This window comes from Pipistrellus kuhlii, unplaced genomic scaffold (genome assembly GCF_014108245.1).
Source record: "Pipistrellus kuhlii isolate mPipKuh1 unplaced genomic scaffold, mPipKuh1.p scaffold_m20_p_15, whole genome shotgun sequence".
Lineage (NCBI taxonomy): Eukaryota > Metazoa > Chordata > Mammalia > Chiroptera > Vespertilionidae > Pipistrellus > Pipistrellus kuhlii.
In genome coordinates this window covers 26,286,769-26,311,672 of record NW_023425460.1, presented here as the reverse complement: position 1 = coordinate 26,311,672, position 24,904 = coordinate 26,286,769, and the positions used below count along the sequence as shown (strand labels likewise).

The 24,904-nt window shown below is 42.8% G+C and overlaps 1 non-coding gene and 1 pseudogene across 1 annotated transcript; one reads left to right on the top strand and one right to left on the bottom strand.

Annotated features, from left to right (window-relative positions):
- Positions 1–16,901: 16,901 nt before the first annotated feature.
- Positions 16,902–17,544, bottom strand: LOC118719019 (annotated as a pseudogene).
- Positions 17,545–20,383: 2,839 nt separating this feature from the next.
- Positions 20,384–20,515, top strand: LOC118719659. The gene has a single exon (XR_004988220.1). It is a non-coding gene; the product is annotated as a small nucleolar RNA SNORA72 (small nucleolar RNA).
- Positions 20,516–24,904: the final 4,389 nt, after the last annotated feature.

The window sequence follows — 24,904 nt, the reverse complement described above, 5'->3', positions numbered from 1 at the left end:
ATCAATGATGAGAGAGAATCATGGATCAGCTGCCTCCTATACCCTGCCTACTGGGGATCAAGCCTGCAACCTGGCCATGTGTCCTGACAGGGAATCAAGCAATGTCCTCCTGGTTCATAGGCTGACACTCCATCATTGAGCCATACCAGCCAGGGAACCTTTTTTTTTTTTTTTTAATTTAAATTTAAATTTAAATTTTTATAAATGAGGATGTTAGCTAGTAACTACCTCACCTACCTCTCAAGATTGTTGTGGCAAATGAGAAAATGAAAGGGTTTTGTAAACTAAGAAACCTGAGAACAAAAAAGGTGATATTAATTAATGAGAAGTTCTGTCCTGCAGGGGTAGGCACTGGCCGTGGCCGTCCGGGGCCTGCCAGGGCAAGCAGGAAAGGGGCTGCTCCTGGCCAGGGGGGTGGGTATGTGGGCAGATTCTGGCAAAGGCTATTGGCAATAAAACTGGGGTTTCTACCGTTTCTGACCACCCTTGTCAAGAATGACTTAAAGTGGTTAGAAAAAAATCCAGGGGAGGAGAGGTAAGTGATGAAAGAAAGGGGAAGATTTTTTGTGAGAAGATACATTGAGGAGATAAGGATTTTCCCACACAGAAGGATGGAGACAGAGAGACTATGAATGAATTCATACGACATATTTAACCCAACAATGGTAGACTAGGATTAAATGGTAAGTAGTAAACTTCAACAGGGATTTAGATATTCATGGGTGATAAAATTTAAATGACTTTTTGAGCAGCTTTGAAGCTGTTCAGGGAAGTCACCACCATGAAGTCACTTTCATGACACTAAGGCTGGCTGGCTCCTATGTCTCACACCTATTTTTCAAATGCTTGTTATTAAGAGAATTGAGTAGAGAAGTGATGAAAAACGTTTTCTTTTTTTTTTTCTTCTAACTGAACTTGTTTGCATTGCTCAGAGCACCTGTAACAAGTAATGTAATGTCTGTAGTTCCTGCTGCATGGGAGTTCTGTGGAGACAGGAATAAGCCAGTCTTCTTCGCTATACCCCAGGGCCTGGCATAGCTCCCAGCATACATTGGTGCTTAATTAATACTGTAAATTAAATGCTGTTTTCCCAAGGGTGGCTGATGGGGTCCTTCTTGTCCAAAGAAGCTGCCCATTAGGATCCTGGCCTGAGCCAATGATAGCATTCCAGAATTTCACACAGAGATGTGTTGGGCCTTTGTAAGGTTTGCCATGAACCATCCACGCTACTCTTATTATCCTACAGTTTTCTGTTGCCTTGTTTATGGTTGTGGAGCCTTTATTTTCAGCTTGTAAGTTGATGACCCGTTCTTGGATTCCTTTCTTAGTTTTCCAATTTCTCAGGCCTGACCGTTGTCAATTTCTCCCTTGGGCAACCTTAGTGCTTCCAATCCCAAGCCCAGGCTTTGGGGTGTTGGCTTCCATCTGTACTTGAGGAACAAGGACTTGTGGTCGGACAGTTTTCTGAGGATCCGTGTCCCAGGGGCACCAGAAAATTGCGAGAGGAGACTGAGTAGACCCAAGCCGATCTCTTCTGTTTGCCTGTAGCGTTGCCTTAAGGACAGATCATGTTTACTTGAAGAGACAGTGGGGAGCTTAAAGGAGAACAGACCCCTGTCCTGGGTCAAACTCTTTCCTTCCCATAGCACCGCTATAGCCAAAGCACAACCTTTTATTTTTTAGTCACCAGCCCAATTTGTCTGGATCCCTGCAAAGGCTAAAAATTGTTGTGGGCCTTTGGGGAGGTTGAGAGCAGAACTACTTCGTGTCTTCATCACCAAAGCCAAGAGGTTGGTAACTGTTGATTCCTACAGGGAGCCCTACATGCGAAAGCTATGCTAGGGTCCTGGCCCACATGCCTTACCACAAAAGCCTGCCCTGACAGCGTAGGAGGGGATACAGACTTGGATAGAGCTTATTCGTGATCCAAGTGCCTTCAGCTAGCTGAGCCTGGCCTGCGGCCTACGATTTGGCCTGGAGCAAGGCTGCTCCTTGCTTGGTCCCATTAAGGCCTGGCAGAGCCTCTCTGGGCTGAGCTGGCATGGACCTCAGGTTTTCTGATGGGAAAGGAGGTTGGTGAATGTCTGCATTTACTCATCGGTTCTCACACCAACGCTGCCTCCACCAGAGAACTAAGCAGCCCTGCTGTAGTCAGTTTGGGCTGCTATAACAAAATACCACATGTGGGTGGCTTAAGCAACAAATGTGTATTTCTCATAGCCTGAAGGCTGGGAGGTCCAAGATCAAGGTGCTGACAAATCCAGTGTCTGGTGAGGGCTCACTTCCTGGATTGCAGATGGCCATCTTGTGTTGTGTCCTCACATGGTATGGAACAGACTTAGGAGTTCAGATTACTTCCAACTGGGGTGATCAAGGACAGTTCATGGAGGAGGCCACAAGGCTAGTTGAAGCTTAAGGGATGAATATTTAGGAGGCAAGGATTCAGGAAAGCTCAAAGCTTGCATGAGGAACAAAGCAATGTTAGATCTGATGAAAAGAAGAGTGAAGGAAGTTGGGAAATAAGCCAGGAAAGATGGCTATTTGATTCAATCAAAACCACCAGGATTTGCCTTATGTTCTGCCATGAACATCTCATATTGCCTGGATGTATTTGCTCTGGTTAGAAGGTCCTCGTACATTAGAACAGACCTATAGCTTTTTGGAGGAAACATTTTAAGGAGACCAGGCACTCCATTTCTGTGCCAAGAATATCATCTAGATACTAGATATATCTTCATTATCTAAAAAGCAAATAAGCAAAGAGCAGGTGAAAACTCTGGCCAAAGCCTGGGACGGAAGGATCAGTTGGTTGAAGTGTTGTCCCATGCACCAAAAGATTGAGGGTTCAATTCCCAGTCAGGGCACATACCTAGGTTGTGGGTTCAAAGCCACACATAGATGTTTCTCTTACATTGATGTTTCTCCCCTCATCCCTGCCCTTTCACTCTCTCTGAAAAACAATAAAAAAAATATCCTCAGGTGAGGATATCAAACAAAACAAAAACCAACCGAACAAAAAATGCAATGGCTGAGTGCAGCCCAGACCTGCGGTAGATAGAAATTCAAGAACAAAGCTGTCAGACAAGAGTAAGTTCACTGGCTCCAGTTACCGCCTTGGGGAGTTGGTAGGTCTGTCCTGACCAGAAGAGAGCAGTCACAGTGTCCTCTATCCCAAATGAAATCTCCAGCACTCTGCAAAAAACCATATTCTTATTTTCAGAGGACACAAGTACTGTATTGCAATAGGACAGTGCTTCCTGCCTGGCTCTGGAGAGAATGATGTGTTTGCCTGAGGCTTTTGATTTCTTAGTTCTCTCTGCCTCCGAATGGACATTTGCAGCTGGGCCTGATCTACCACAGACCATAAGCCATTAATCCACCTAGAATCACCCTTAAATCACCACACAACATTTTATTTTGGATAACCGATTATTTTAGATTTCTTTTTAACTACTTGAACAACTGCAGGCATGGCTGAAGTTCAAGTGAAATTTCAAAATAATTAGCTACATTTTAAACAAGAAGTCATAGAAACACAAATCAAAAAACAAACAAACAAAAAAACACACACACAAAAAAACTTCGTATAACCAGTGGCAATCATTTTTCTTAAGAAAGGTAATGGAAATATATGGGAGCAGTTTTTCTATTTCTTATCAAAACGTCAAGTATCACTGGTTTTCTAGGCCCTTGCTTGGCTCGGTCCATTTTGTGGATATAAAAGTTTAGGTCTAGAAATAGCCAACCCAGTGTCCAGGGTTAGCAAAAATAGACTCACTGGGTAACTGGAACTCTATGGAGACATCTGAACAGAATAAATAAAGCTGATCGAGGCCTCTGAGATGTTAAAGATTATATTTAGTAGTTGGATTATTATTCTTAACTCTTCCTAACTGGTTCCCTGTTATGGAAATATACCCCCATCTACTTTGCCATGGACTTCGCTAACTAACACTGTGCAAACAGAATATATTTCCCACTCTGTTGACGCTGATGCTAGCCATGTGACTTGCTTTGGCCAATGTAATGTTAGCAGATACGATATGACCATTGTCTATAAATGTGCCTGTATGATTTGGCTTTAGCTTTTGTGTCCTGTGATCCACCAAGAGAAGACTCCTGTAGCTCCTGGTTCCAGAATAAGGAAATGTGTAGAGAATACCTGAGCCCAACCTGAAGTCTACATCCCATCCCGGCCAAATCGCTGCCTGAAGCAGAGCTGTTCTAGCTGTTGGAGACGGTGTGATTGTGTGTGATGCAGCATTACTAAAGCAACAGCTGGTTGATACAGTCAACATCTGTGGATCAGGCTACAGATATCAACTGGGGCAATTGCAATCTGGAGTTCACTTATTTATCATATGCGTACTAAACTATCCCTTTCAGCAAGCCTTGTGCTGACTTTGAGCATCACATAGAAATACTACATGGTCACAGGTGAAGGGACAATGTCAATCCAATAACATAACAGATACCTAAAAGACAAAGTACAAGGGCAGCAGTAGGACTATGTACAATGTCTGGTGGCCACAAAGCACAGAGGGATTCAAAGTGACACAGAGGCTGACATTTGCATCAGGTCTTCAAGAGTGAGTAGGACTTTATCAGCAAAGGGGAGAAAGGCATTCCAGTGAGAGGGAAGAGTGCAGTGGAGTGTTCACAAGATAAAGCAGAGCTTGCCCTGGCCAAGTGGCTCAGTTGGTTGGAGTGTCATCTGGGTTTGATTCCTGCTCAGGGCACATACTATTTTGAGGGTTCAATGCCAGTTGGGATGTGTTGGGAGGCAACCAACTGATGTTTCTCTCTCATATTTCTCTCTCTCTCTCTGCCTCTCTCTAAAATGAATAAACCTATTCTTGGGTTAGGATTAAAAAAAATAAAAAAGTACAGCTCAGTGTGGCTAGAGAATGGGAGTGGCAGGAAACAATACCAGAAAGTTAGATAGGGGCTATATGGAAGAGTCCAAGACCAAAGAGTGGAATTTATACAGTAACTTTAGTTTGTGAACTTTTAGAGAAAATTCTTTGTTACGGGTGATGCAAACAGGTTTATAGAAGACTAGAGGCCCAGTGCACAGATTCCCTCTGTCTAGCCTGCACCCTCTCTCCATCCAACATCCCCCCGAGGGATGTAGTAGCGCTGAAGTGGCAGGCTGTCAGGGAGGATAGACAGCTCCACTGCCACTCATCCCAGCCCTGCTGCGCCTGCTGCTGCTGCCCAGTAGCACTGCCATGGAGGCAGGAGAGGCTCCTGCTACCACAGCTGCGTTCACCAGCCGTGAGCCTGGCTCTGGCTGAGCGGCGCTCCCGCTGTGGGAGCACACTGATCAGTAGGGGGCAGCTCCTGCATTGAACATCTGCCTCCTGGTCGTCAGTGCCTGTCATAGTGACTGGTTGACGGGTTGTTTTAGTTTTTTGGTCGTAATGGTGGCCTAGGCTATATATATATAATTTTCTTTTCTTTTTTTTTTTCTTTTTTCTTTTTTCTTAAGGTGTGGTCCCAGGACCACCAGGGTCAGCATCCCCTGGAAATTGTTAAAAATGCAAATTCTAGGCCCAGACATAGTAAGCCAGAAACTCTGGGGTGGGCCCAACAACCTATTTTAAAAAGCACCTTAGGTGACTCTCATGCATGCTAAAGTTTGAGATTCACGGCTTAGACCAATTCCTTTCTGCTGTCAGAGGTTGGAGTGAGGGATTCACGCTGGGAAGGATTTCTGAAGAGCCCCAGTAGATTCAGGAGGGTCCTCTGTTGAGGGTAAAGAAAGATGAGAGAGATTTCTACCCCTCACATAGCCTCAGATCAACCAAATCAATTTGGCCAGAGCATAGAAAGAGTAGGCATTCATGCATGCATTCATTCACTCCTTCATTCATTTGCTCAAGTCCTTTTTGGTAATGACTATGAGCAGGCATTGAACTGGGTCTTACCGGCAGAAATTTGGGAGGGGAACACACCAAGTGGCATGAGCTTTCTTTTTTGGCTGGAGCAAGATTCCACATGCTTACTGATCTTCTCTTTTTCCTTTAGAGGTTAATGAGCAAACCTTTAACTTTAATGTCTCTAATGATTAGGATGATGATATTGGCTGTTATTGATTGACCATTTATTATGTGCCATACCCTGTCCTAAGCGCTTTACAGATGTTGAGTCTTCATAACAGCTCCATGAGATTGGGTCCAGGTATAACCACATTGCACCAAAAAGTGAACCGAGGCACAGAGAGTAAACATCCTGACTAACTTTATACAAATCTATAAGTGTAGAAATGGGATTCAAGCACAGCCAGCCACTGTTCGGATGATTTCTTTCAACTGCTAGTCTAGCAGAGAATTGAGATTTCCTGGGGAAACCAGGCAAGTATTAAGTTGTGAGAGAACCCGGGAAAGTACAAAGAGAAATCAGCTTAATTCTTTTCCTCACCACCTGGTTTCACTGTTCTGTGGAGCTAGTTCCTTCCTTCGCCCCGCCCTCCCCGCCCCCTGCATGTTTAGGGCAGGCTTCCTGTAGATAATTAAAGGGTTTCAGTTACTTGTTGTCACAAACATGATGCCATTTCAGTAATAAAAGTACCCAGTCACAGGTATTAGTCAAACTCTAAATTTCACTGAAAGTTCTTCCTGCAGCTCCAGCCTGCACCACACTTGGAAGCTTTAGTTGAATAGGGCAAGGTTGGCTTCCTTTGGAAGCAGACTTTTTTTTTTTTTTCCTAAAGTGTTCAAGGGCAATGAAGGGATAGAGAACAGAGTCAGATTGGCACCCAACATCCTTAAAGATGGCGTGACAGCCTCACTATGCTTGCCCATATAGGCACTTGCCTCTGATCACAGCCTGATGGGGAACGGGCATGTCCCACGGCCCTGCTGGGACTGTGATCTGTTGCTAACAGTCCCCCCCGCCTCCCCAAAGGGTGCCAACCCAACAGATATAATCTAAGGAGTCAGAGTAAGAAGAGAATCAAGCTCAAAGATGGAAATGCTTAAAAACCCTTCCCCAGATTGTGTGTGTGAGTGTGTGCACGCATGTGCACAGGCCGTAATTCTGCATTTGTCCTATGGTCTCTACTGATTTTTTTTTTTTTTTGAGAATAAATGTGCATTAGAAAGAGTTAGTTGGGAAACATCTGGTTCTTTATCTCTTTTGAACTTTTATTAAGAATCCCATGCCGAAACTGGTTGGGCTCAGTGGATAGAGAGGCAGCCTGCAGACTGAAAGGTCCCAGATTCCATTCTGGTCAAGGGCACATCCCCATTGGTTGCAGGCACATCCCCATTGGTTGCAGGCACATCCCCATTGGTTGTGGGCACATCCCCAGTATTGGGTGTGCAGGAGGCAGCTGATCGATGTTTCTCTCTCATCGATGTTTCTAGCTTTCTATCTCTCTCCATTCCTCTCTATAAAAAAAAAAAAATCAATAAAATATATTTTAAAAAATCCCAGGTAGTCCCTCAAATTTTCCAAGCACATTATGAGTCACATAGGTGTTCAGTGAATACTCGTTAAATCAACTAATTAACCAGGAGTTTGCTCAGAGGCAGAAAGATGATGACAGAAGTTGGAAGGCATTTGGGGGGCTTGTTTTTACTCCTGTGTCTCTCTCCTCCCTCCCCTCACCCCACTGTCAGGCTGCTTGAGAATGTCAGCTCCTGGAATGGAATCTTCCACAAGACGTCTTTGCATCATGAGAAGTGCCCTCTGCGGCTCTCAGGGCGCTCACACAGGCTGGGCTTCGCTTTACCAGCAGCACTCACAGCAGCTTGCTCCTGTGTCCACTGCTTCTCCGCTGGGCTCTGCTGTCTCATTCCTCTTCATTCCTGCATGCCCAGCACAGTGCCTGCCCAGGCAGCTGAGCAGATGGGTTTTCAGGGAGCAAATGCTACTGTCCATGTATCAAAAATTAATTGTGCACAGTGTCCCCCTTCAGCATGCACTAACGTGGGGCTCTATTTCTGATGGAATCCCCAGCTTTGAAGAGCCACATTTTCCTTTTGTAGGTCAGTTAGGGCTCCCACTGGGCAATGCCTCCTGGCACCCTGGCTGGGTGCCTGGCACTGCTCTCTGGCGCTGCTACTCGTTAGAGGGGCTGGGATGGAACCAGAACCCTCGGGGGCCTTGGCACGGCCAACGATTAGGGACAGAGGAGCTCTCTTGATCCTTACTTTGAGAGCTTTGAGGTGAGGGACTGACATGACCAAGTAAAGGATGACTCGGCAGCACCGAGAAAGGCCCCCTCGTGGCACCTCCAACATCCCCCTGCACACAACTTGTATCATTTTCCTCCGAAGCAGGAGTAATCCTCCCGAGGAACTCAGGCTGTTGTTTACCTGACCCCATGCCTTTCAGAGAGCCTGGGGTGCTTCCATTTTTACAGGCTCATGAATATTAAAAACAGTGAAGTACCAAATGTTTTATGTTCAGAGGTAATTGATTGCTTTGAACCCGTAAAATAGCAGTGTGATTGTGCTGTTACCAATTACTTATTTTTATTTTTAAAATTATTATTATTTAATTATTATTATTTTTAAGGATTTATTTTTAAAAAGCTGTTACTTCATAATGTAGTAGTTAAGCACCGGGACTCTGGAGCCTAGACAGCCTGAGTTCAAATCCTGGCCCACCCAGCACTTACTCGCTGGGTGACCTTATGAGCTGCGTGTTCTTGGACACATTATTTGATCTTTCTGTACCTCAGTTTCTTATCTGTAAAATGGGCACAGTGGTTCCTCCTCTGAGGGTTTTGTGAGGATCAAATGCAGTCTTAGAAGCGTTCCTAGACTCTTAGCACAGGATGTACTTTGTGTCAGTCATTGTTATTATTGTTCTTATTTTAATGCACTCCCAGCAGTGTCATTTGGTAAGAGGATGCTCATTTCACGTTTTATCTGGAATGTAATTTTCTTTCAGTCATATCAGGGTATCACTTCCAAATTCTAAGTTTGAGGCCTTTGGGAATGGAGGCCCGGGCCAGATGGTCTCTGGGCAACCCCTGTGATGCCTGCCCTGCTTCTGAGAGTGGTAGGCACTGCACGTAAAACCTTCCATCCGAGGGACAGGTCCCTGCTCACCCCCAACGGCACGCACTCAGCCCCAGCACTAGGGCAGTAGCTGGGTTTCCATGATAATAATTTAGTGACCGAAGGTGGGGTGGTGGGTGACCCCCCCACCCCTCCTCAACAAAAGGTATTGACTCACAAGTTGCTGGATTCAATTAATCAGTGGTTTGGCTGACCGAAAACGTGTGGCCCTTTAAAGCTCAGATTCTGTTCTCCCCCCAGGTGAAGTGAAGAGGGATTGTGTTTCCAGTTGGCACGGAGCACGTTCCACATTGCCGATGGGCTCTGGCACGACGCGGGGAGCCGGGAGCCAGAACTCGCAGTACCCACAGAGGGATGTGCTAATCTTCCCTAAGTACAGTTGCGACTGTCACCATCCAAGCCGTGGGTGGTGTGCAGCCACCACGTGCACGCCTTACAGGGTTCGAATGTCACCCACCACCTTCCTCGTGCTGCCCTAGCAAGGGCCGGAGCAAGTGTGGCCAGGTCACCGGAGGCCGCGCGGTGACTTTGGCACCTACCCCAGGGCCAGAGTGCGAAGGCTGGCCCCAGCGCCCCGTGCTTAGATGCCTGCTCTGCATCTGGCTGGATCTTGGCCGCGTTCCGGAGCCATCAGCAATGAATTACCTCTCGCCTAGCAGCAGTGAGGCGACAGTCACCGCGCAGAGGTGTGGGGGCGGCTGCTCGGTGCTTCGGGGCCTTGGCTGCTGAGGGGCAGTGCTGCAAAGTCCCTGCCACTCTGCACCCAGCTGCCGCAGGGGAAGTGGCACCTGGGGAGCTTACAGGCACGATATGCAAATGAGAGGAAGGAGTTTATTCTCAGCCGAATCATTCCCATGGCTGTGAGCAGACTTTTTAACCAAAGCCTCTGGGACACCGTGCATCCTCAGCTGCCAGCAAGCGTGCCATTACCTTCCACGTAGGATGTGTGCGTGCCTGGTGGGGCTGGCGGCAGGGTGCCCATTGATTGAGTTATTTCTAGGGCAGTTATTTTTCTGGTTTCTCTTCCTGCAGGAAAAAAAAAAATTACCCACATCCATAGCGCGTTTGAGTGCCCTACAGTTCCCCCGTGTCTTGCCGGGAGCGGGCCATGCGTGCTTCTTACCACCTGGTGAGGAGAGAAAGGTGGGTGGAGGGGCGGATGTGCTCAACTCCCCGGGGCTACGGGAGGGTGCTTGGCCTTGAAGTTTTCAAATGTATACCTGGGAAGGTCATTCAACATTTCAATTCTGAATATTGAGAAAGACCTTAGTAACAATATATGTTTTCCCTTCTCGCCCCTTCACTCTGTACACAATGAGGATAGATTCTTTCAAAGGAAAGGTTTCCAGCCTGTGCTTTTTAAATCAAAGGAACATTGCCGAAACTGGTTTGGCTCAGTGGATAGAGCGTCGGCCTGCAGACTGAAAGGTCTCAGGTTCAATTCAAGTCAAGGGCATGTACCTTGGTTGCGGTCACATCCCCAGTAGGGGGTGTGCAGGAGGCAGCTGATCGATGATTCTCTCTCATCGATGTTTCTAACTCTCTATCCCTCTCTCTTCCTCTCTGTAAAGAATCAATAAAATATATTAAAAAAAATCAAAGGAACATTTTTATTCATGTGAATTCTTACGCTACACCCTAGTAAATAAAACTGGAGTCAGAATGACCACTCACCCTGTTGACAACTAGAGGGGGCACCCTCCCCTTTGCTCCCCAGGAACCTTGCCAGCATCCTTGGTGCTCCTAAACCGTCTCTTGGTTTGATTTCAAGTCCTTTGCCTCATGCACTTTGACCTCTCAGATTTGCAAGGGGGCCTTCGGGAGTCTTCTGGGGCAGCTGGTGTTATCAGTGAGCCTTCGGTGCAGGAGGCATTGTATCCTGCATGACCCGGGCGCTGAGATACGGGTGGAGGCCCAAGGTTCCTCTCCTCATATGACTTGGTGTTGGCCAGTGCTTGGCAAACATTTGTAATACGTTGAGTCATTTGTCATTCAGCAAATAGGAATTGCACTTCTATATGCTGCCAAGGTCCCTGATCTAGAGCATGGATTTTGTATTCCGAAGTGGGAAGATGAAATAAGGAAACGAGCAAGCAAGCAGAAAGTATTATTTCTGCTGGTGATAAGTGCTACAAAGGAAAAAAAAAAAAAAAAGCAGGTTAACGAACTAGAAGGACATTGACTGGTCAGCTACAGGTGGGGTGGGGGCTGGGGATAGCTCTTTAGCCTGGGTGCTGGGGGAAGCCTCCACCAGGAGCGACAGGCAAGCTGAGACCTGAACGGTGAGGAGACGCTGGGCAAGAGCATATTCATCTGAGGGGAATAGCTCAGGAGAGGGGCACACAGATGGCTTGTTCGGAGAACAGAGGGCTGGCCAGTGTGACAGAGACCGCCGTGACCAGGAGGAACAGCACCCCTATCCGGGGCCTGATCTGATAGGCCGTGGCTGGGCATGTGCGTTTCATTTTAGAGCAATGGGACTGCAGAGGAAGGATTTTAAGGTTTTCTCCCACCTGAGTCTCACTCTTTTCTTCCAGTGTTTGGATTGTAATTCATAGCCAGAAGATGAGCAGACTTATCTCCATCTGTTAGTAATGCTGCCTCATAAGAACCAAAACCCACAAATACCCCCACACTGAAAAAATAATGGGGGTCTCAAAGGAAGCAGGAATGCTAGCTTGCATTTAACAAACACTTATTTTGTTGTTGTTGATAGAAGGTTTGTACTTAACAGCTGTGTGACCTCAGGGAAGTCACTTACCCTCTCTTAGCCTAACATTTCTCACTTGTAAAAAGGGGATGGCACTGATACTTATTTCATCATGTTATTTTGAGGATAAAATATTTGCAAAATTTGTAGAATATGTAATAAAGACGACACATGTTTACTACGCAGAGGCATGAACGGTGAATACATTGCTCTGTTTATTTCACAAATACTTTTTAAGTACCTGCTGAGTGCTCAGTGCTGTATGAGGTTTTGAGGATACACTTGTTGACAAAGCAGACTCAGCCCTTGCCTGGCTTCTGGCTTCTTACTCTCTACGCTGTGACACGAGGCATAGGATTGCCGAAGAGGGCCCCACCGCCGAGGCCAATGTGTGTGAAGACGGTGAGGAGAGGGGCCAGGGCTGCTGTATCACATCAGGAGCCACTGGGAGTGCAAACCAGATCCCCTCCCCTGGAAACCCATCTTGGACTTTGCAGATAATAAAGCAGGTTAATGGAATACATCTACCTTGGACTTTGCAGATAAGGTTCAAATATGAAAAAAAAAAAAAAATCCCCTTAGAGAAGCATTTGGCAAACTCATTAGTCAACAGAGCCAACTATCAGCAGGACAACGATTGAAATTTCTTTTGAGAGCCAAAGTTTTTAAACTGAACCTTCTTCTAAGGCCACTTCTTCAAAATAGACTCGCCCAGGCCGTGGTATTTTGTGGAAGAGCCACACTCAAGGGGCCAAAGAGCCTCATGTGGCTCGAGAGCCGCAGTGTGCCGACCATGGCCTTAGAGGTGCCATCTGATAGGGTGAGTCCTGGCACCTGCGGGGCCTCCAGTCCCTGCAGCCATCGAGCTGGTAACAGATTATCACTGAGGCCTAACCTCTTAATCCTGAGCCTTCACCTTCCCTCTGCTACAGTTCTTGCTCCTGGCTTCTGTTTGGATCACTGTTCAAAAAGAATCACACCTCTGACTTAGGTAGGTCTATCAGGCATGACCCAAGAAGGCAGAACCAGGCATGTCAGGCATGCATGTTCAGTGACCCAAGTTAGCTTCCCAAAAGAGGGCACGAGTTACTTGCAGGTTCCTACCAGTCTAAATTCAAAAAAGTTTTTTTTTTTTTTTTAATTGCACCAGTTTATTGATTCATAGGAGGGGTCAGGGAGCTCCCCCAGGGACCGGCACCTTAGAGATCTTGTGCACAATGATTCTCAGTGCTCCCCTCCTAGGAGCCTCCATTCCCCCTCCCCCTCCCCCCGTGGCTTTCCAGGTGATTTAGGCACCTTAAAGCAGGGCCCTCATGACTTGGCTTCTGTATGCCACAGCAGCCTCGTCTCCTTTAGTATTTCTTTTTTTTCTTTCTTTTAAAAAAAATATATTTTATTGATTTTTTACAGAGAGGAAGAGAGAAGGATAGAGAGTTAGAAACATCGATGAGAGAGAATCATAGATCAGCTGCCTCTTGCACACCCCCCACTGGGGATGTGCCCGCAACCAAGGCACAGGCCCTTGACCGGAATCGAACCTGGACCTTTCGGTCCGCAGGCTGATGCTCTATCCACTGAGCCAAACCGGTTTTGGCTCCTTTAGCATTTCATTTACCACACCATGCTGCTTCCAAGTGCTCCTCGCTAGCCCTGGCCGTTCTCCCAGCCCCAGATTTATTTTCCCAGGACACCGCTCAACTTTTAGGCCTCATTTGGGTGTCACCTCCTCCAGGAACCCTTCCTTTCCCCCTCCACACTGGATTGGGTGCTGTCTTGCTCCCTGGGTGCAGCACTCCCACACTGCTCCTTTTTGGTAGACTCAGCACCTTCGACAGGGCAAGGCTCACCTTTTTATCTCTGTAGCATCCCTGTGCTTAGTAAATGGCTTTTAGATGAGTAAATGAGTGAAATATAACTTTTCCCCATAGTGCTGAAAATCTCTGTCAGCACATTCATCCATATAACACTTTGGGGTTAGAAAAAAAAAAAATACTGTCATTATACCTGCAAAAGGCCTTAGAACACTGAGAAACAGTCTTGTGTGGGATTTTTCTGTGATAAACCTTTCCTGCATCAGAGGATTATTAATTTTCTTCTCTCTGATGCACACTGGGAAGAATAGCTCATGGTGACAGCTGTTAAGGATGCCTACTAAGGTATTTTTCCTTCGTTTTTGGATTGGGGCTTGGACCAAAAGTAGTATAAGAAATGCCTCGTGATGAGGGTAAGTGTAACAGTTACATTTTGGCTAACTACCTATAGAAGAAACCACCAACAGGACTCCAGCTTAAACAGGTATTTTATTCCTCTTATATTACAAAAAGCCTGGAGGCTGACTGGAATCTTCTACTTCCTAGCAGTGAGAAGCTGGAGAATTTGTAACTTCCAAACCCTTCAGATATCTCTACATTAAAAATAGTAATGTTATCATAGAGCTTTAGGTAAAGACCTAATGTGGTGAACCATAATCTGACGAAGAGTATTTAGTAAGTGTTAGAAAATAATAATAACATCTATTATTTTATTACTAGTCATTTGCTGTATCAGAGCCTCCTTAGGTTTGCTGACTTTTAGTAGGATTGATGAGCTTCCTAAGATTTGTATAAGTTTTCAGACATTAGCTGCAGGCATCCCCAAGTCACCATTTATTGCCAATGTCTGTGGTAAGCATTCTGAGAGGAACCCTGACACAAAATATCACATCCTCCTGTCCGCAAAGAATCCTGAAAGGTGGTGCTTCTTGCAGAGAAACAAGACTGTTTATTTATAGGACTCAGAATGGGGCCCAGCTGCCTTCGGGCCCTGTTCCCACAGCTCATATAAATAGCGACCACTGGTATCCAGGGTGGTAGGCTATGTTATTCTGGAAGACGGCATCCATCATTTCTTTTTATTTTTAGCAATTAAAACAGGATGATGGTCCAGTGTATAACAGTTCCTCGGGATCATGCTTTTAGACAAAGTATTCAAACGTAGATTCACTTACTTTGGCTTAGCCTGAGATCTCCAGAGAAGCGACTGAGATAAGACTTACTAATAGGTGCAATTCTTTTAAAAATTAGGGATTGTGAGCTTAGGGAGCGGGATGTAGAAACAAAGAAAGTGAGGTAGGTAATATACCAATAGGAGGGTATATTACCGAGTTGGTTGCTGCTAATTGTTTGATCCCATGGGACCATCAGGACTATCATCTGAAAAGCCAAATAAATTCTGTATCTGAATAGTCCATTGGAAAAAAGAAAGGTAGAAAAATTTATTCATTGACTCCTGTCTCCCATTGGCCAAAGTGATAGTCCAGGAAGAGATAATTCCCCCACATTTCCGTGTTTTACATGCAGGGTAGAGTTTACATGGCGCCTCAACCTCTGTGTCTAAAGGGAAGCCCCAAGGCAAGAAGCAGGAAGTATGGACTGCAGGTGAGGCATATCTTTTGTGCTTATGTGAAGTTGCTCAGAGCCACCTATAGTGCTGGTCTCTACAGCAGCTGGGTCAGAGACAGGTGAGGCTGGGTGTTAGTGGCACCAAGAAGTAGCTGATACGCTTTCACTCATTCAACCAAAAGTTATTGTAGACCTGCTACTTGCCAGGTAAAGTAATAAGAGATGCTGATCAATAATGACAAGGCAACACAATCTCTACCTTCAGGAAACTCTTTGTTTTGGTGTGTTGTGAGCTTAAAAGGGCACATGTATTTAACATAAGGTCTGTCAAAATAAGCTCTCCATAGTCTGTAGCTGTTAGTTTTATTTTGTGGCACTGCTAAAAATGGGTAATACACCTGAGCTAGTAGCCAGAGATTTCTGTTGGTGACTTGCTCACAAGCCAGGGCATCAAATGATTCTATCATTTAAAAAAAAAAGTGTGTATTATTTACTGCACTGGAAAATTCTTAGTGCTAAAGTGCAATCAGTAGATAGACACTCTAAGACCATGGGAATATTCTGCTCAATCAATTTTCCTCTTTAGTGTCAATATTTATTAAAAATTCTTGTCCAAACCACTTTATATTATGATGATTACAAACTCTCCAACTCTATCACCATCTCTAGTGTATTACAATACTTTTACATTTTAGCTGCTTCTGGTGGATGGATGGGGGACTCTCTACTTAGAATAAAACAATGTTAAAAATTACTATGAAAACACAAGAAAAAGAAAAACATCAAGTATTTTCCAAGACAACCAGGGCTATAAATTCAGGAAGTAGACAACAAATGTAAAAAAGAATCATGCAAAAGAAAACTCATGCTTTTTGGCTTAATCCTACTTTGAGTCAGAATATTAACTAGCAGTAACTTGATTGTGACGAATGTATCCCCCTAAATAAAATAGTTGACAATTTTACTTACATATTTTGAATTCAACATATTATGTACTTATGATTTGGAAGCAGCCTTCAACATATTTAAGAAATATACAAAACAGTTACAAGTGAAAATGGTCCTGGCAAAGCACCCTGTGTTTTAGCCCAGAGCCAAACCATAGGAGTCTGAGGTTACTAAAAAAAAGCCCACTTGGAAAATGCTGTTTTTTATTTTAAGAATCATATGTTTTGGGGGAGTGAAGGAGGGAGAAAGAGAGAGAATAACAACTTTCTCTTTGGCTTAAAATACTCAACACCTTGAAGTCATTATTACCCTTACAATTAGAAGTCAGTAGCAACCAAGGTAATCTGTATTCCAAAAAGGAATATCCAGCAAACTATTGCTGTTTTGTTACTCAATTATTTACAGTCTTCGGCTGAAGATGTTCTCACTTAGAAGGTATTGAGGTCAGTACTATTTCAAAAGGGTTGACACTGGTAGAATGAATGACCTTTTCTTATTATATATTAAGCAAAATTTTTGATGATGAGTGAGATGTTTTTACATTTTTAAAACATAAAATTCTCCATATCCCAATCCATCTATCCCAAACCAAAGCAGGCACCTTTGGGGTCTGTGAGTACCACCTACAACCCACCAGTCTATAAGATCCGTAGCAGAAAGCATGGAGGGTGTGGAAGGGACTGGGGGTTGGCTATCAGTGCGCTGACTGTAGTAACCTTTTCACCATTGCTTACTTATAATCATATCGGTGATCGTGTGTGTGTGTGTGTGTGTGTGTGTGTGTGTGTGTGTGTGTGTGTGTATTCTAATCTCATTGGAGGTTTTTCATTAATATATTCTTCCTTTAAACTCATTTGGGGCACAGAATATTGGAAAATTGCAGGCAGGGTGCAAGAAAAGAATAACAAATTTCTCTTTAATTTGGCTCATATGGTTTGGCACTCAGAAGGTTAGTTTTTTTTGTTTCCCCCAGAAACCCAGGTTAATTCAGCATAAAACGGTAGGTGAATCCAACCATTATGTCCACAGGGAGACTTCTCCCCTGGACCACACACTACCGGATATATAATACTAAGTCTCTTGTGGCGATTCCACTGCTCAGATCTTCCAGGCTCTGCCTGCAGCTCTGGTCCAGGCAACAGTTGTTATGACAATAGTATTCACTTGAGGGCGGTGGTAGGCTGTTCAAGGGCAGGCACCTTCTCCCCGGGGCAGAAGCCACATGTTTTTCTTCAGAGACATTTCCACCTGTGATTTTCTTTATGATCATGTCTGGATCTTGGCCTCCTTGTCTATGGCAGGAACATTCTTTTGAATTGGGCAAGTGCAGCTATTTCTGGCCTCCAGTGCTGAGGTTTCACTGATGGCACCAGCTCTGCATGATGTCTCGGTGAAGCAGGTTGACCGGTGACAGTTTACAGGGCGACAGAGGAATAGGTATCTTCTTGGAGGTTTTAGGCTGTAGTGGCATCTTGTGCTCTCGTGGGGGCAGGAAGCTTTGTTATTCTTTAGTTCTTTTTGTTTGATCGCCTTCGCTGAGGTTCTTCATAAAACTGATGTGATTGGCTCGCTCAAAGCCTGCTACTTCTCTCCAGTTTCTACCGAAGTGGGTTCAAACTTGAGAGTCACATACTCTTCCCCTGACTTCTCTGTGGAGTTGCACTCCTTGCGTTTTGCATTCTCCATAATCTGAGAGTCGAGCTTGCTAAAAAAAAAAAAATTCTACTAACTTTCTAGCTCAAGATGGCTCTTTTATAAGTTTCCTTTCACTTTCTATCATCCAAAAGCAATCTCAACTCAATCATGCTTAAAATGATGTAAATGCAATAAGCCAGATGTTTTATTCTAGATAAATTAATTTTTAAGTCCTTAGAATGAAAAAAAGAGAGAAATAGTAGCCGAAACCTGTTTGGCTCAGTGAATAGAGTGTCGGCCTGCAGACTGAAAGGTCCCAGGTTTGATTCCAGTCAAGGGCATGTACCTTGGTTGCAGGCACATCCCCAATAAGGGTGTGCAAGAGTCAGCTGATCGATGATTCTCTCTCATCGATGTTTCTAACTCTCTATCCGTCTCTCTTCCTCTCTGTAAAAAATCAATAAAATATATTTAAAAATATTTGCCTCTCAAAAGAAATTTCAATCGTTGTACTGTTGATATTTGGCTCTGTTGACTTATGAGTTTGCCAACCACTGGCCTAAGATATACCCAGTAATTTTTTTTTTTAAGGTTCATTTTGTTTAAGGTAATACTCCATGAGAGGAAAAGTATGTAGAAATTGTTACCTTTAAGTTGTAAAGAAATGTGACATCACATTTCTTGCTGGTTTCTAAGTGAGTAAAATTGTTAAGAAAAAGAGAACTTTGAAAAAAATCTGAAAAATATCAGGGGTTGTAGGCTGTTCTTTGGAGTATGAATCTCCTTCCTTAGCTGATTTCTTCCAAACCTCACTGCTGAGCACCCCCCTCCTTGGTTTCCTAGAATTTCTAGGAAGCATTCATAGAGGGTAGCAGCTCCAGTTGCTATCTCTGCTGGTTGCCTGGTCTTCCCGTCTGCTCCCCACCTTGATTGCCCTCTGAGTGGGGCTACTTTCCCACACAGCTGCTCTCATTTCCCCTCTTTTAATGATCGTGAGCCTTTCCCATTCCTAATCCCTTAATAGACCATGCCCAACTCTACAGATATTGAACTCAGCTCTCCCAAAGCTCAGATTCTACAGTTCCACTCCTGAAACCTGATGCATGATGACAGGTTCAGTCCACAGCAGTGGAACATGTGGCATCATCCATCACCCAGCTCTTGGAACATGCAAAGATGCCAGGCATATGGACAATGGGCCAACAATTTCATCTGCTTAGTTTTTTAAATTTAAGCCCTGGCCAGTGGCTCAGTTAGTTGGAGCAGCATCCCATACACCAAAAGGTTGTCGGGTTGATTCTAGGGCAGGGCACATAGTTAGGTTGTGGGTTTGATTCCCTGTTGGGGCATATACAGGAGACAGCCAATTGATAGTTCTTTCCCATACTTCTCTCTCATATCACTGTTTCTTTCTCTCTCTCCCCCCACCCTTCATTTTTAAAATCAATTAAAAAACATATCCTTGGGTGATGATAAAAAATTTAAAATTAGCCAAGACTGGTTTAGCTCAGTGGATAGAGCGTTGGCTTGGGGACTGAAGGGTCCCGGGTTCGATTCCGGTCAGGGGCATGTACCTTGGTTGCGGGCATATTCCCAGTAGGGGGTGTGCAAGAGGCAACTGATCAATGACTCTCTCTCATCGATGTTTCTAACTCTATCTCTCTCCCTTCCTCTCTGTACAAAATCAATAAAATATTTAAAAAAATAAAATTTAAAATTATAGACTATTCCCAATCTGTCTCCTCAGAAAGGAGATTCTATATACTAGTAGTACTGAGAGGGATCATTCCCCAAATGAATGATGAATTCTCTAACATAAGATTCAGAGATCAAGATTTTTGTATAATAAATACCTGAAATGTCATCCAAGGGGGGTGGTTCTTTGCTTCTTGAGCAGTTCAGCTCCACCCCAGGACACTGACCTTCATGCCCCCAAAATCTGAATACTCTGGTGTTTTTGGAACTGTGATGGAAAGTCTTCTTGTTCTTTGGGGCAGGGATTAGGTGGGCTTAGCGTGAGATATTACTGAAAACTGATGCCTCGTCCTTTTCAGCTCTTGCAGTGACAGGCACAAGCAATGTGTATGGATTTTGTAGTTTACAAGACACCTTCAGCTTTTATCATTGACAAAACATCTCCATCGCTCTGAGAGGGGAGCAAAGAGCTATCATCATCATGTGTATTGGTGAGATAGATTGTAAGATTGCCTCTCTTTCCCCAGGTTTCTCAAATAAGAGAAGTCAATCTTGGGATCTTGGGATAACAGTTAGGTTTTATGTCAACATGATCTTTAGTTTACCAACTCCCCCTTGCTGAATGGATACAACTTCACACTATGAAACCCCCAGGGGCATGCTAATGACTTTGTTCGGTGAAGATTTGACATAATAGAAGCATTTATAGACATCACATTTGTATTCAGTTTACAAGTGGCTGTCAAATCCATCACCTTATCTAGGCTCCCTAAGGAACTTATGTGAATGCTTTTATTATTCTTGTTTTACAGACAAGAAAAAAACTCAGACTCAAGAAGGATGAGTAACTCGCTTAAGGTTACACAGCTACTAAAGGTCACCCAGTTTTTGTTGTTGTTGTTTTTACAATAGAACCTCTGTCCACTAGGTTGAGCTAACTTCTCTCTGCTATAACTTCTAAGCTGAAAAGAAAGGAGATGCTACGAATACCCTCGCTATTCTGATTTTGAAATAATCAGGGCAGGCTAAACATTCACTATATTAAGACCATGCACATGTCCCCAGACCTAGATCTTTCCCTGGGTCTGGTTTTCTAAATGCTGGTGATAAGCCAAAAAAAAAAAAAAAAAAAAAAAAAAAAAAAGAAAGAAAGAAAGAAGATGAACCCAGTAAGGCAGGGTTTCCCCAAATCATTTCTGTTAGAAATACAGAAGCTTGGGGTTCTCCCATCTCCATCCAAGAACTCTCTAGAAGCTCTAGGGGTAGGAACAAATGCTCCAAGTGTTGCTTCTGATTGGTGGAACACTGCTCAAGGCCTCAATTTTTTTCATAAAGGGTGTTTTTCTTTTGAGGGATGTTTTGGATGAATTTTGGGGAAGGAGGTCATGAGAGGTCTTGGCCACTAGATATTTTACTTTATTCTTTATGCATAATTATCTATCCACCTGAGGTTTGGCTTCTATGCATAGCAATAGTGACTGTAATTACATTTCATCTGATAAAATACTGACCTAGTTAAATTTGGATTCAAGTTTCATCCTCCAAGGAATAGCCGTCTCTTCCATCTTGCAAACTCTGTGTAGTTCTAAGAGTCACAATTCTTTTGAAAATAAACATCAATTGTTAACTTGGTTGTTAAGTGTTCCCTGTCAAAGATTCCCATTGTCCAAAGAGGCTAGAACCTTCAAACTCACATTAGCATCATCTGGGAGCCTGTCTGAAATGCAGAAACTCAGACTCTGCTGCAGCTCTCCTGAGTCATTCAACAAGATGTCCCATAATTCACAGATAGCACTAGTTTAGGACATCTTTCCTTTTAGTAATTGTTACAACTTGTAGAGAACCTGAAACTGGACAATCAAGGGCTCTGGGCTGCCTGTCACTACTTAAACCACTTCACCAGAGACAGGTTTGAATCATATAGGGGTGTTTATTCCAAAAATGTGTTAGTATGGGAGTGCAACAGCTCATCCACAAAATTCTGCTCTGCACCCCCACCATAAGCCAACTGTTCATATTGGGTAGAAGAAGATTACATGGGGAAGTAGGCAAAAGTGATTAAAACGGGACTGCAAAATGGGCAGTTTACAAGCCATGCAGGCTAGGGGTTTGCAAAGGCCTGCGGGTATGCAAAGGGCTGGGGTTTGCAAAGGGCTGGCACCTCTGGTTTCTGCAACAAGGTTGTTAATCTTCCCATGAAAATAGGCAGCTCCTGGATGTGGAGGATGGGCCACATTTCCAGGTGAGCTCCCAGGATCTGCAACTCCCAGCCAGGTTAGAATGTGCTTTCTTTAATCAGAACAAAACAAACATGGTTAACAGAGTATGATTAATATTTCTTATCATTATAGCTGGTCCTCAATATTCTACTTCTGCCCCACATAGACCCACTCTCTCTCAAGAGAGATGGTTTATTTTTTTTATTTTTTTTAAATTTAGTCCTTCCATCAACCCTTAGGGAAAGGATTGTTATCTTCAGTAAACAAAAGAGGCAACTAGTGCTAAGAGATTTAATTACTTGCCCAGTTAGTAGTTAATACTGAGATGAAATTAAAACTAGGTCTGTCTGCTCAATCTTGGAACAGTTGCCTTAATACTTTTTGTTCCTTCTCTTCTTCAAGCTTTCCTTCTTGAATCAGTTTATTTTCTCTCTCTCTCACAATCTTGCTAGATCTTTTTCAAGACAGCATGATAAGGAAACAAACAATAGATAGATAACTAAAAATTTATATCAAATTTTTGTGAATAAATTTTTTTATTAAAAAATTAAAAATCTGAAACATATATTTTTGTATGTGTATTTGTAAGATATGACAAAATCAATAAAATTACTTCAATAGAAAAGATAAAAGAAAATAGTCAAAGGATCAATTAAAATGAAAAACTTAAATCTCACTATAATAAAAATATTTTAAAAGAGTAACATTTTCATCCCCTAAATTAGCAAAGGTTTCAAATAAAAGGTAAAATCCAATGTAGTTGGGAATGGGTAGGGGTGGCAATAGAGCCTTAAGTAGTATTGTTATTAAAAATGATATTTTGGAAAAATCTATAATAATAAAAGTGTAATATGCAAATCGATGAGAGAGAAACATCAATCAGCAGCTTCCTGCACATCCCCACTGAGGATGTGTCCACAACCAAGGTACATGCCCTTGACCAGAATCGAACCTGGGGCCCTTGAGTCTGCATGCCAATGCTCTATCCACTGAGCCAAACCAGATAGGACGTAAATAATCTTTAAATATTTGTTGAATGAATGAATAAGAAATAACCAGATGAGAATGTCACTCACTCCAACAATTCCATAACCTTGTATGCTGGGGTGGCTTTGGAAACTCAGCATTGAAGACAATGGGGTGCTTTGCTTAGAGAACTCATTTCTACCAGAAAGACAGCCTCAAACTTTGTTGCCAAGCAACCACTAATTGCTTATAACCAACAAATATAAAGGCACACATAGTAATACTAAAGTAGGCAACAAGGCAGTTTTTCTATAACAAACCAGGCATTTTATTGTTACAATTCAATAGACTTGGGGAAAAGGGAAAATGAATGCTAATGACTTCTTGCTAGTAGGGGAAAAGGCCACAAGGTGTTTCCTGCCAGGAAGAGTAATGCAATTGCAATTTAGTATTTGGGAAGTGTTCACCTAAGCAAACCAGAGCTTTCAGGGATCTTTCTTTTTCTTTCCTTTCCTTTTTTTTTAGTTAAAAAAAAAAAGACTTTATTTTTCAAATTTATAGATTTATAGAAAAATTGTGCAGAAAATACAGAGTTCCCATATACACCTCCTCTATTGTTAACATCTTGGATTGATATGGTACAATTGATGAAACTATGAAGCTACATTATTAGTATCTAAAATCCATCATTTACATTAGGGTTCACTCGTTGTGTTGTACCTTCCGTAAGTTTTGGCAAATGATAACGTAATTCACTGCCCTCAAAATCCCTTGTGCTCCAATTATTCATCCCTCACCTTCATCCCCCTCATTGTATCTCCAGTATCTAGAATAGTGACTGGGGGATAGCTAGGAAAAATCTCTTTACATTTTTATGTATTTTCTTTCATATATGTGGTTATATATGTATATATGATTGAATATCACTTATTTAACAGTCTCCTGTGTATGAAAGAATAAACCATTTACCAAAATTTATTAAATATTTAATAGGCTTTGACATCCTGGCATTTCATATCTACCCTTTCTTAATCTTCAACACAAAAAATTGAGAAATTGAAGATAAACTTGAGGTATATCTTAGCTTACTGTAGGGACTTATAATATAATTAATGGCCCAGTGTGCGAATTCATGCACATTGAAAGGAAATTAATTAGAAGAAAGATTCCTGTGATACTTATGTTACTGCAAAAAATTACATTTCAAAATAGTACATATAATAGAGTATTATAAAATTAAAATACAAAATATTTTAATATTGCTATTTGCTCTTTCTCTATGATAGAAGTGTCAGAGATGAAACAAAATTAGTAAAATGTATATAAAATAATATGTAAATTGATTAATAAACAATAACTACATGGTATAAAAATAACAAAAACATGATATAAAAACAACATTGATAAAAACAATGACTGATAAATTGATTAAACTTATTCTACTATCTTCCTGTATATCACAGTAAGAGTAAAAATACTTTCAGAGTGCTTGACTAATTTTCTTTGTGATGAAGTATTTACAACTTTAACTTGAACATCACACACTCTTTGAACTTGAGAGAAAGCAACATATAACTGACCATATCCAAAAACGGGTTCAGGTAGGAATATTCCTACTCTGTCTAGAGTTTGTCCTTGTGACTTATTAATAGTCATCGAAAATACTGGCATCACAGGAAACTGTCTTCGAATTAATTTAAATGGGAGGCCAATGTCAGATGGAGACAAATCAATTCTTGGAACAACCTTTCCTTCTGCAGACCCTGTTAATACTTCAGCTTCGATTATGTTAGGTCAAAATCTTTTGTGTCAATAGTTGGTATTCAGATACATTCTGCATGTGATTGGCACCACTGAGAGCTTTTAAATTGCCAGTGTCATCATATGTACAGCTGGTTGGTTAGTGGTCACCAACCTTTAGGTGACCACTGGGTTAGACGGTTGGTTAGACGGTCAGATGGTCACTGAGCCTTTTACATATATAGATAACAATAATACTTAATAATGGACATTTGTAGTTTGCAAAACTTTTTTCACATGAATGATTACACCCTCAAAACAATCTTTTTGAATTAGAAATTATTACTAATTTCATTTTGCTGTGAGTTTAAGTAACTTGTTCTGGAACAAGATCTAGTTTTAAGATTTTTTGTTTGTTTTTGTGAATATATTTTTATTGATTTCGGAGAGAAAGGAAGAGGGAGAGAGAGAGATAGAAACATCAATGGTGAGAGAGAATCATTGATTGGATGCCTCCTACACACCCCACACTGGGGATTGCACCCACAACCTAAGTATGTGCCCGCCTGGGAATTG